Consider the following 13,600-nt stretch of genomic DNA (forward strand, 5'->3'; position numbering starts at 1 on the left):
CTCATGTCTTCCCCCAAACTTTTTAGCTTCAGACCCTAATACCAGTTTGCCACCTAGAACTCCTCTCCAATTCAATACTCCCAAACACCTCTACCTTATTGAAATCCAACCCATGCTCCCCACTCTGACTCCACATTCACACCCAGGCCTTTCAGGGCTCCCCTCACAGTATTGGCCTCACCACCAGTCTGCTACTCCAGCCAGAGATCTGGGAGTTGTCTTGGACATGCCTCTCCCCTCCATCTTCCTCAGGTTGACACCATCACCAAGCCTTGTTAACCCAACCTCTTAAAGACCCCCAAGTCCCACTGCATTGCCACCTCAACTGCCAGGACTACTGCAAACAGCCTTCTAACTGGACTCCAGAAAGTTACTCGGCCCTCTCAAATGCATTCCCCATACCATCTGCCTCTCCAACATACAAAGAAATATATATGCCCAAACATACCACACACACCATTCCACACCACCCTTCACACTACATGCATTATTAAAATGGAATAAACCTTTAGCCTGTATGTGGTCTGCTCCCACCTACCTCTACAGTACCTCTCATCCCAGCTCTGGACCCCAGCCAAAATGTCTTTCTTTCAGGTCTTCAAATTCACCAAGTTGTCTCCCACCACAGGACCTGCTGTTTCCTCTCATCACATCAGCTCATCTCTTAGATAAGTCCTCCTTCTCCTTTAGATCCCAGAAGCTTGCTCTGACCCTCAGCCTAAGTCAGGTCCTTGGTTATCTGCTCTCAGAGAAGTCTGCCCTGACCTGAAAAGGCCTTAACTTCACATGTTCAAGTGTACAGGGAAGGAGGAAGCCAGGCAATGAGGCTGGTAGGCAGGCTGATGCAATTACGTAGACTAGGGATTCATCTTCATCTAAACTTCACTTACGTCTTTAAACACTGGTCACTAAGAGCAAGTCAAGGAGGTGGCTGTACAGGCTAATGGGGGCAGAGCCTATAGCTATGTCAGAGATAGCTCCATACCATGGATACTGGCTCAGATTCTGAATTACCCCTGCCTAGAATCATCTCATTTAAATACTTTGGAAAAGACAAAAAACCACCACCACCAACAACAACTTTCAATGGCTGAAACTTATTTTTAAACAACATGTTATAATATAATATAAGGCATTTTAGCAAAACTCCAAACAAAAGTAGGCAAGTGCCTTTATTTTAAAAGACACCTTGCTTGCCCTTTCCCCATGATTTTTACAAGTTGAAGCCTGTGAACAATTAAAAACAATGCTTATGGTATTTTTATTATTGTTTTATTTCCTAAAAGAAAGAATTATAAATGTTCAGTTTAAGTGGTGCACTGGCTTTATGCAAATTCAGGAAATACTCAATTTTCCTTTAACAAGAAAAATAAAAACAAAAAGGTCGCAGCAGAACTACAGAAGGATGATCAGGGCCACAGATGCTCACCACAGGCTGTAGGTTGGCCTGTTTCTCCCTGAGGTGCCAAGTCAGAGGAGCTGGCAGGAGCTAGAAGAGGTACCCCAGTCAGCTTCACACTGCTTCCTTCAGGCGAGGGGAAAGGAAGCTCACAGAAGCTGAGTTCTGACTGTGTTCAAGTCAAACCCAGACACTGGCCATGGCCTCCAAGCCCCTAGACACTCCAAACTCTTGCCTATCCTTCTACTTTCTCCTATCCCTCATAGCTATGCATGCCCAGCACACTCCAATAATCTTCCCCATAGTTCTGGCAGAATGGATCATTTTTGTCCAGGGAGTAACACTCCTCAAAGAGATTTTTCTTGACCTAAAGAGGCCCAAGCCCCTGTTTTTCTTAATCACTTCACTGTAGGGGAAATTAGGTCATTTGTTTGCTAATATCCCTACTGTCATAAGGTGAATTCTTTGAGGGCAGAAATTTGACCTTTAACCTGAAACCTGACCTACCACCTGGCTGAATGAATATGCTGGCCACTTTATGAGAAGTATTTATCTTCTCCTACTCCCCTGTAAAGCAGGCTCTGTGCGTCATACCTTTTCACTCTGCAGGTGAGGAGCTGAGGCTCAAGGTGGGACTATCAGGGCCATGAAGCACATGGCAAATCAGGGATGTGAACCAGGCCTACCCAACTCTAGAGCCCAAACCCCAGCTCAGGGTTTCCCCAAACTGCCTGATAAGAATGCCTTCGAATGATTGACACAAACATTAATTCCCTGGCTCCTGCTGACTAGGATTTAGGGACCTGGGCTGGAACCAAGAATTTGTAATGAGCATCCCCCTACTCTCACCCCTGTCAAGGGGAGGAGGTCTAGGAGCATAGGCTGCATGAGGGATTTACTCCAACCATTGGGTGAGAAGCAGGAACCAAGCCTGGGGACAGAGCCCAGAAAGGGATGTGGGACAAGTCAGAGTATGAGGCAGAGCAGGGTACCAGGACCCACAGCTGGCTTGGCAAGAAGGAGTGAAGGTGTGTGGTGACCCTTGGAAGAACTCTCTTCAGCTTAATTCCTGGGTGTAGTGGTGCCTCCCTAATAGGACAAGGAGTGCTCTCAAGCCACATAGGATGTGACCACAGATGTGACTCCAGCTGGAGACTCTTTTAGACACGGCCTTCAGAAAATTTTCCTACTGCCCAAAGCCCAGCCCTCTTGATAATCTGACCACTCCTCTGCCCAGATCACAGAGCAATGAACTTCATGTTTCCTTCACATGCACAAGGCAGTCTTTTTCCGCTAGGCTTCACCACATGTTATTCCTTCTGCTTGGCATGCCCTGGTGAAGCCCTCTGCCATCCTGAAACTCAGCTTTAGTACCCCTGTCTGGGGCACTCTAGAAGCCATTCTCACCCAGCACCTTCCCCAAACAAAGGGACTGCTGCTGTCTGCCCAGTACCCCTACACCACCCACCCCCACAGAAGGCTCATGGACAGCCTAGACTCTCATCTCTTTTAGTGATCTGTCTGCAACACAAGATACATCACATGACTTTGGGGAGCCTGCAGGAAAGGTTGGCTTTGTGGGTGTGCAGCCTGCATGGTCACACAGGGCCTGTGTACCACCCTTTGTATTGAAACCAAAACTTTCTTCCAAGCAGAAAGAAGGCAATGAACCTCAGACAGGCCAAGATCAAACATGCTTCTGTGGGCCAAGAGACAGCTGTGCTTCCTAGGCACAGCCCAGTAGCAGTCAACTCTCTGCTAACTGAGCATATTCTGATTTTCTGCAGGAAGGCTGCTTCAGCTGGGGCTTTGACCCTGGCTGGACTCCCACTTCCTGAAAGACATGTCACTTTCCTGCCCTACCACAGTGTTCTAGGTCCTACAGTTCTCAGCCTTGCTTTCCCAGTCCCCTCAATGACATGCTTTTTATGCTGGCTGTAGCTCACAATGAAGGAGAAAACTACAGCACCCCAAGAAGTCTCAGTAAGCCCACACTCAACACAGCCCACTGCTCCGCAATTTGCACCAATTACACTGGGGCTGAATGAGAGCTTCCCATGACACTTATGTGACTGCTGTGGGATTAACGGCAACTATCTAAAATCCTCAGGAAAACTGCCATGTGAGGACTGTTCTTACTTCTCCACAAAAATGGCCTGGCAGTCATCTTACTGTCACAAAGCATGCCATAGCACTCTACAAGTTCTTTGTAATCAATCAAATCACCATCTCTTCCTAAAAACAATAAACTCATTTAATTTCACTCAGAAGCTTTTATACGTTACAGAGGTTTCCACCTGAGGACTAGCAGGTGACGGCAGGGTGCTACAGCTGCTCTGTGGGTCCCACACTTTCCTCAGGAGATGTAGCCACACTCCCCTCCTATCCCACATTTGCCACTCCATAACTGCTTACCTCCTGGTCCCCCAGGCTCCACCTAGAGGGCAGCTGACAAGGGCACCAGGGGCACTAGGCTTCATGCTGTTGTAAACAGCAATGATTACTGAGCACTAAATCTGACCCAGGCCCTACTGTAAGGTGCTTAATCCTTTTACTCTTTACACTAACTCTGTGATGAAGGCAGTATTAATATCCCCACTTTACAGATAAGGAAGCTGAAATACAGAGAGGTTAAGTAACTTGTTTTAGTTCACAGAACTGGTATGTGGGGTGCAACACCAGGCCAAGTGGCTCTCAAAGCCCTGTTCTTCATCTCCCTGCTATACTGCCCCTCAGCTATAAATGGCAGGGTACATCTAGACAGTGGAGGGAGGCCTGCACTCAGATTTCAGGGTGGGCAAGGGAGAGACTAGATCCTTAAGATGTCTATTCAGCCTAAGAAGGGCTGTAGATAGGAAATGCCTGGTTCTGCCATTAGGGAAAGTGCCTGGTCAGGCTGGGGCAGGGTTTATTTGTGGTGTTGGGCACTACAATCCCATAAAAGGGCTGGAAGTGCTGCAAATCGAACTGGACCTAAATGGGACTCTCAGTGATGGGCACAAGGCTTAAAACATATACCCAGCACACACAACCAGATGAGTTGTAGCCTTAAAAGATGGCTCCCCTCTGCAGTAAGGCCACAGCCACTCCTACTGTCACCCTCTCTTCAGAAGACACTTTTTGGATTGTAGCAGACACTTCTTTCTCACTCTAACCTTAATGTGGCAGAGCCAGGGTCATCTCTGCAGAGGACTGTGTGAAATGTTGAGGCCCCTTATGGTTGGAGATGGATCTACCATCCTGGGTCTAGGCCCTTCTTGGCACAAGAAGCTGCTTCTGACCTCTGCTGGGACAGATGCCCTCATGAGGGCCCAGGACTTCCATCTCTTTGAATGAGCCATGAAGAAGAACAAGGTGGATTGAAGCAGCACTTCTGAAGTCAGATCCATGGACTTCTTGTCCAAGGGTCCCTGGATTACCTCCGCAAAGACTCATTTGATATGTGAGGGACAGGGCCAAAAGGCTCTGTGGCTTCCTTACCCGGGGAGCTTGGAGTGGGCTCAAGACCACTCATCTCTGATTCTGGCTGCCAGAATTTGAACCTAGGGTCCTCTGCTGATTAGTTAGAAAAGTTTTATGTCCTTGCGTCAATTCTATGCCTTATAAAATGTGGGACAGCACAGCTCTCACAGAGTTTTTGAAAGCAAAAGATGAGAACCTGAGAAGATCTAAGACCAGAGCCCAGTACACAGCATTACTTGGCAGATATCCAACAAGTCATCCCACATCTGCTGTCCATTCTGGGCTCCTTTCCTGTGCTATGCCAATATACCTTTACATTTCCCAAGCTCACACTTCTAAAAGCTGTCTGACACTAAACTAAGAGAATGGTGGGCCCCACCTAGGCTGAACATGGAGCCTACTTCATCCAACCACCAGCACTCAGTCTGGACTGTGAGTACCAGCATATCAACACCATCTCAGTGGATGAGCACATGAGCATGAAAAACCATTCTCAGAAATAAAGGGAGACACACACATATGCAAAAAGAATGAAAGAAACAGGTCTTCTAGAAGTGGAAACTGCAGTAGATTCTTTGGGGACTAATGTCAAAGGACACAGTACTTATTTGGGATTGAGAGCTTAGAACAAGTTAAAGGAATTCCACAAGAAAAGGCCTGCATAGAGATAGCTTGCCGCAGTGTACTGCATCTTTAGAATGCTGAACAAATGTCTTTGACAACAGCACTAGCACAGAGACATCATCCTGACTTCCCTGCCTACTCTAAGATCAATCTCTGTCCTTGTCTATCACCTGTCCTTCCTCTGCTAGACATTGTTAAGGGAGATATCACAACTTGGCTGCTGAGGTGATTCAAATCCTCAAGCAAGTGGAAAGGTAAGGCAGAGGCAACAGTCTCACGGAGACCTGGTGCTTGGGAGTGCAGGATATGCTGGGCTCAGGCCACCAGACCCCTCAGTCACCGAATTCTGTGGGCCAAATAAAAAGGCACAGTTAATGGGGAAAAGACAAGATTCAGAGTGGCATATGACAGTAAAAATGATAAAGACAGCAGTGCACACATACAAGTGTCATTGCAAGTACATTATGTCAATGTCCTTGAATCTTCGTAAGTAGCTCACCAAAAACAAGGCTCTGGGGGATGAAGTAACTGCCCCAGCAAGTAAGTGATGGAGAGGGACTTAAGTTCAGCCCCTGTGACCAGGGTCCAGGTTACTGAGACATGGACACATGCAACCACAAAGTGCGTAGATGCTTCAGTTTTGTCGCCATCATCTATTTTCTAGCGATAGTACCCCAACTTCCTCTGGCAACCATTCTTCCCAAACCCTGCCCCAGTTCCAGGATCAGACATATCAGCTTGTCCAGTCAGAGGGTGGCACTCGCCCTGGCCATAGGGATAATTTCCTTGGCCAGCCAGGCAACAACATCCCATTTCATAACTGTGTTGATTACCTCTGGAAAAAGAAGCTTTCTTCCTTCTATCCCAAGGAGCAGACAAGCCTGGCTGAATGGTAAGGAAACATAATTTATGTCCCAATAGCAAATATATTAAGGCTCAGGCACTGCTTTCAGGCCATTTTCCTCTTTTCTCAGGCCTGTTTTTGCTCAGCTCCCCCTCAGGGTGGTACAAGAAGGTGGCTTACATCCTTAAGTCCAGGCCTCATGCCCCTCCCCACTCTAGTGTCCAGTTATAGGAAGAAGCTTGTCTTTTCCTGGGTTAATTTCTTAGAAGTAAGAACACCTCTCCCAAATCCCCAAGAGACTTCACATATCATTGGCGAAAACTGGGTAACCAGTCATTGGCAGGGGAGGGGCAACCCCACTGATTGGGTCCATCCTCTTGGTAGCTAATCACAAGTCCAGTATGCCCTGGACTTGAAGGAGAAGAAATGGTAAGCCAGGGCTGTGGGGACTAGGCCACAAAGAGTGGTATGCACAAAATACATCTTAAGGGAGGCACCAGAGCCTTCCCAACCTCAGCTTCTCAGTAACTGAGGCAAGACACCCACTACCATATTAAGTCAGTCTAAGGTAGGCTTCTGTCACTTGAGACCAGAGTCTTGCCCTAATACAGAGGGATCGTGTGTGGCTCTAGAATAAGAAACTGGCCAGAGAGGTGACAAAAGTGAGATCATGCTCTTATCTTCTAGGTCATGCAAGTCACTTTAGATTTTATCCTGGAGATGAGGGGGATCCACCAGCAAATTGAGGCTGGGTTAAAAAGGCTGGTGACCAAGGCAGAGAAGGGAACAGGATCTGGCAGTGGTCCCACTAGGAGCCAGGGGAGGCTGGACACAAGCAGTGCTCCCAGGGTAGGAGGGAAAGAGCCTAATGGAAAGGCCCTCCTTGGCCAAATATCCAACTAACTTACTTATAAGTTCTGCTTTCCCTGAGAAGTAAATCAGAAAATCATAAACTATTGACATCAAGAAGTTTGAAGAGTAGGCTGAGGAAAAACAGGTGCAGTCACAGTGGACCATGAGGGACTATACAGAAATATGTTTCCATTTCAATAATTCACTATGGAATCTGGATAACTATTTCTTAAAACAGGGAAAAAACCCTGCCATTTTCCACATCTGGAACCTGAAACAGAAATTCTACATGAAAGTCATATTGAATGGCAAAAGTAAAGATAACAACAGTATCAGCCTCCTATGTGATAGGAACTTGCCATTCATCATCCAAAGGCAGCACCATACCTCGCTGCCCCTCTTCCATAGATCCTGGACACTGGTCAACACACAGGGTATCTAAGTTTGTGAGGAATCAGTGAAACACAGAGAATCTGAGTAACTTGCCTATGGTCCTCTCTCACTTTCACTCTGGAGGTCTCACTCCAGACCTCTCTCACTTTCTCCTTGCTCTCTCTTTCTCCATGGTCTGTGGTGGCTCTGATAGTTTAGGATGTAACAACCCTGATAGCCAGTTCATCACTGGAAATATCACTAGCCTAAAGTCCCAAGATCAAATCTTACCAGAGGGATTTCCCAGGCTGAGGATCAGAGGAGAAGGTAGTGAATCTCAAGATGTCTGGCGTTTGCAAGATTTTGGGGTCTATTTAAATCATATTTGTTTTTTCTCCTTCATTCCCTGTTCCCTAGCATTCCTTCAATCAGCTAATGGGTCCCAGCTGGGAACAAACATGGACAGCAGAAATAGGGGCCAGGGCCTGACAAGACCAGGTGGGACAGCCCTGGCCAGGAAGGGAATGCAATCATTTATTTGAAATGGTTATGTCTTGCCTCTAAGAGAGTTCAAGTGCTCAGATGTGTCCAAGTCAATTAATGAAATCTCACTGGGATGTCACTGGGTTTAGGAAGACGGCCTTCTAGTTTAAAGTCCTACCCTGAAATGTCTCCAGTGTACAACAAGCACTGGCCACCAATTTGGTCACTAGAGATCGGGTGACAGAGAGTCAGAAGATCGGAAGCTCAGGAGCTCCATGAGCAAGGAGAGCTCCCAACAGGTTGTCCAGGGCCAGTTGCATGTAGTGTCTGCCATAGGGCTGCACCAGAGACTTTGCAAATGTACCTAATACACAGAACTAACACATCAAGGAAGCCAAATGGAAAGACAAAGAAACAGGCCCATTATGAAAGAACAGGAGAATTCTCCAAAAGAAAAGCTAAATGAAATAGAGGCAAGCAATTTATCAGATATAGAGTTCAAAGTTATGATTATAAGGATGCTCAACAGCATGAAAAAAAGACATGAAAACATGAAAAAGAACCAGTAAGAAATAAACGTTGCAATTTCTGAAATAAAAAATATACTGGAAATAACAGACAGTAGCTTAGATGAAGCAGAGGATCAAATCAGCAATTTGGAAGACAAGGTAGAAGACAATACCCAAACAAATAAGCAAAAAAAAAAAGAATTAAAAAAAAATGAGGATAGTTTAACGGATGTTTGGATCAACAGTGAAGCATAACAATATCCACATTGTAGAGGTACCAGAAGAGATTAAAAAACATATTTGAAAAAACAATGACTGAAAACTTCCCTAACTTGCTGAAGGAAAAAGACACATAAATCAAGGAAGCACAGAGATTCCAAACAAGGTGGACCCAAAGACACCTACACCAAGACATCATATTGAGTAATTAAAATAGCAAAGCTCAAAGACAAGAAGAGAATCTTAAAAGCCACAAGAGAAAGGCAGTTAGTTACCTATGAGGGACCTCCCATAAGATTGTCACCTGATTTCTCAAAAGAACATTTCAAGCCAGAAGCGACTGGCATGAAATTTTCAAAGTAGTGAAAAGCAAGGACCTACAACCAAGGCTTCTTTACCCAGCAAAGCTATCATTTAAAATTGAAGGAGAAATAAGCTTCCCAGATAAGCACAACAAGCTAAAGGAGTTTACTAATACCAAATCAGTACTGCAACAAATATTAAAGGGCTTGTATTAAGAAAAAGAAAAAAACAGAGGAAAATAGTTAAAAAAAAATAGAATGGCAATAAATGTGTACCAATCAATAATCACCTTAAATGTAAATGGTTTAATACTCCACCAAAAAGACACAGGATAGCTGAGTGGATAAGAAAAAAAGACCCATATATTTGCTACCTTTAAGAGACCTACCTCAGATGAAAGATACACAAAGACTAGAAGTAAAGGAATAGAAAATGATATTTTATGTAAATAGAAATAAAAATAAGCTGGAATAGCAATAGTTATAGCTGACAAATTAGGCTTTAAAACCAAGGTTATAGTAAGAGAAAAATAAAAACACTACATAATTGGGAAAGAGAAGGAAGATGGCAGCTTCGCTGGAGGGAGCGTAACCTCCTTCCCCTATGCAGGGGAGAGAAACTCTCGGATCTGCGGGGGGAACACAGCAAGGGGCCTAGGTTATCGCAACATTTATGAAAACAAGACATCAAAAATTATAGCGGACATTGAAAAACAAGACAGTAAGGAGACCGCTTCAGGATAATAGGGACCCAGGGATCAGTGTAGGGACCAGGGAGGTTGCAGCCCCAAGGCCTGGTGCTCAGGGCACCTGAAAGAGTGTAATCACTGCTCCCTCCCCGGACAACAGGGATTGAGCAGCACCAGGGGAGTCCTTGTTGCTTGACGGCACAGAGAGGGGAGTTGGGCTGGGAGACAGTCACACAGGGGCTGCAGGCACCCACACATAGCCCTGGGAGGGGTGAGTGCCCCCAGCCTGTGCGACCAGGGGCCACCTGGCCATGCACCCATGCCCCCAGCCAGGTGGGAGCGTGGTTCTGTGGAAGACCCAGTCCCCGTAGCCCTGAACACAGAAGGGACGCGGTGCTTCACGGTTTCCTGGAGCTGGCAGAGGGGAAATTGGTGGAAGTGTGCACCCCTTTGCGATCCCAGGAGCGTGTACCCTGAATCCAGAAAAGACGCGGGTGCTTCCCAAGAACATAGAGCCTGCTGCGGTGCAATTTGGGGAAGGGTGAGTCCCCTTGCATCCCTGGAGCTTGTTTGCCCCATGAACCTGGAAAAGACACAGGAGCTCTGCGAGGGCCCCAGAGCCCGGAAAAGAACGGAAGTGAGCTCCCTAGAGTGTGCTTGGGAGTGCCCAAACCCACACCCAGGGTCCTCTGCTGGCCCTGGGGACAGAGACTGAGTTCTGATTGGGAAGAGTGAAAAGCATTCCAAATGCCCCTCAGCCTGCTGAAGCCAGCAAGACCAGAAAAACTGGTTTGGCCAGTTAGAAACCAACAAGAGGTTTACATTATTTTATTTTATTTTTTACTTTTTTGGCTGTTGTGGTTGATTGTTTTATTTTATCTTTTTTAAGTGATTTTTAATTTCTTAATTCTTATTATTTTTATATCTCTCAATTCCTTATGTTTCTCTTCCTTTCATCCTAGTATTTTTCCTTCCACTCCAAATTTATCTCTCCTGCACTCCATCTTCTGCATTTTTTCCTTTTTTTTTGAGCCTGCAAGTTACTGCAAAATTGTATTATCTTTTTCTCACTTTTCTGACATTTTTAATTTTAATAGTATTTTGGTATTCTTTTTCTTTCTGTATAAGCTTCTTTGCTTGGCTGGGTATACTGTGGTTTGATAGGTTCCCCTGTTATCTCAGTCACAGTGTGTTGATAATTTACTGTCCTTCATTTGTGTTCCATTAGTATACCACTCAAGGTTCTATACTCCTTATTCTTGTTATCTAGATCTCACAGATTCTGCCACATGATTGTTGCTTTAATATTACTGTAAATAAGACCTAGTTCTTACAATTCAAAATACTACACAACACCCCTCCCTGATCTCAGCCCACTTCGCAATTTCCTGAACTATATTATTGTGGGGGTTGTCTCTATTCTTTTACACACTACTCCTATTTACTAATCTTTATTCCCACCCTACCTCAGAATCTGACCTCCCACAGCCTCACAGCTTTCTAGATCCAACTAACAATCCTTTTGTCCCCAATAAGAGTCTTATCTTCTTTCCATCCTTTCTAAAATGTGGCTAGTGGGGTGGAAGATCACGGTTAAAACTATACATAGCCAAAGGATATCCCATCTCTTCTCTACTGGCTGCTACTGTAAATATCATAGAAAACTGTCTTAAACCATTTTGCTTTACACCTCCAACTGATAACAAAAAAGAGAAGGGGGAAGCTGTGAACACCAGGATACACGAAGGACACTGCATCACTGAATCTCACAGGTATTCTACCTGTGAACCACACTCCCACCTGGCTGGGGGCACGGGTGCATGGCCAGGTGGCCCCTAGTCGCGCAGGCTGCGGGCACTCACCCCTCCCAGGGATCGGTGCTGGGACCAGGGAGGTTGCAGCCCGCAGAACCGGTGCTCCTGGGTCTGCCTCAACGCACCCTGGAGAATGGAGTCACTGCTCCCTCCCCAGGCTGAATCCCACAGGTATTTACCACAGAAGTTCACACCACAATCACAGGGAACCAGAACAGATCAATTTAAAAAACAGAGGCTGCCCTGGCTGGAGTAGCTCAGTGGATTGAGCACGGGCTGTGAATCAAAGTGTCAGAGGTTTGATTCCCAGTCAGGACAAATGCCTCAGTTGCAGGCCATGGCCCCCAGCAACCGCACATTGATGTTTCTCTCTCTCGCTCTCTCTTTCTCCCTCCCTTCCCTCTCTAAAAATGAATAGATAAATTTTTTTTTAAAAAAGCAGAGGCTAACAAAAAGAGTCTCACGAACAACGAAGAGACAAAGAAACAATCCCCAAATGAAGAGAAAGGGGGAAGCCTCAGAAAGAATGCTAAATGAAAGAGAGGCAACTCAACTATCAGATACTAAGTTCAGAACAATGATTATCAGGAAGCTCAATGAACTCACAATGAGCTATCAGAAACTACAGGGAAGCTACAAAGATCTCACTGCAAACTGAATCACATTGAAAAAGGAAACACAAACTATCAACAACGGGCAAGAGGAAATGAAGAATACAATTTCTGAACTGAAGAACACAGTAGAAGGAATGAAAAGCAGGATTGATGAAGCAGAAGACTGGATTAGCGAATTGCAGGACAAAGTAGAAGAAAACACCCAGAAAGAGTAAGAAAAGGAAAAGAGGCTCAGAAAGAATGAAGAGGGATTAAGAGAAATGCAAGACAATATGAAACGTAATAACATCCATATAATAGGGATACCAGAAAGAGAAGAAGAGCAAGGAATAGAAAACCTATTTGAAAAAGTCATGATGGAAAACTTCCCTAATTTAATGAGAGAAAAAGTCACACAAATCCAGGAAACACAGAGAGTTCCAATCAAGAGGAACCCAAAGAGGCCCACCTCAAGACACATCATAATTAAAATGGCAAAATTTCAGGACAAAGAGAGAATATTAAAGGCAGCAAGGGAAAAACAGGAAGTAACATACAAGGGAGCCCCAATAAGGCTAACAGCTGACTTCTCAATGGAAAAACTCCAAGCCAGACGAGAATGGCAAGAAATAGTCCAAGTAATGAGAACCAGTGGTCTGCAACCAAGGCTACTATACCCAGCAGGCTCTCAATCAAGATAGAAGGCCAAATAAGAAGCTTCCCAGACAAAAGAAGTCTAAAAGATACACCTCCACCAAACCAGCTCTGCAAAAGATGCTAAAGGGAATGCTTTAAGGAAAGGAAGGAAAAGAGAGAGAGAAAGAGGAACACACGTACATAAACAGCAATGAGTAAGTACCTATCAATAATAACCTTAAACGTAAATGGATTAAATGCTCTAATCAAAACACACAGAATAGCTGAATGGATAAGAAAGCCTGATCCACACATATGCCGCCTACAAGAGACCCACCTCAGGATAAAAGACCTGCACAGGCTGAAAGGGCTGGAAACAAATTTTCCAAGCAAATGGACAGGGAAAAAAAGCCAGGGTAGCAATACTCATATCAGACAAAATAGACCTCCAAAAAAGGGGCATAAAGAGAGACCCAGAAGGTCACTTCATAATACTCAAGGGAAGAATCCACCAAGAAGACATAAATATTGTAAATATATATGCACCCAACATAAGAGCACCCAAACACATAAAGAAAATCTTAGAAGACTTCAAGAAAGTTATTGACAGTGACACAATTATAGTAGGGGATTTTGACACCCCACTCTCAAAAATGGACAGATCTTCCAAACAAAATATCAACAAGGATATAGTCGTACTGAACAATACCCTAGATGAAATGGACCTAACTGATATATACATAGCCCTCCATCCCAAAGAAGGTAAATACACATCCTTTTCAAATGTACACGGAACATTTTC

At 45.0% G+C, this 13,600-nt stretch overlaps 1 protein-coding gene across 1 annotated transcript in view; it reads right to left on the minus strand.

The window, feature by feature from the left end:
• The window catches only part of EEFSEC (eukaryotic elongation factor, selenocysteine-tRNA specific), a 337,743-nt gene that overhangs the window by 130,670 nt on the left and 193,473 nt on the right, over positions 1-13,600 (minus strand). The window lies entirely within an intron of this gene.

This window comes from Phyllostomus hastatus, unplaced genomic scaffold (genome assembly GCF_019186645.2).
Source record: "Phyllostomus hastatus isolate PE091 unplaced genomic scaffold, TTU_PhHast_1.1 phas_contig_80, whole genome shotgun sequence".
NCBI classification, from domain to species: Eukaryota; Metazoa; Chordata; class Mammalia; order Chiroptera; family Phyllostomidae; genus Phyllostomus; species Phyllostomus hastatus.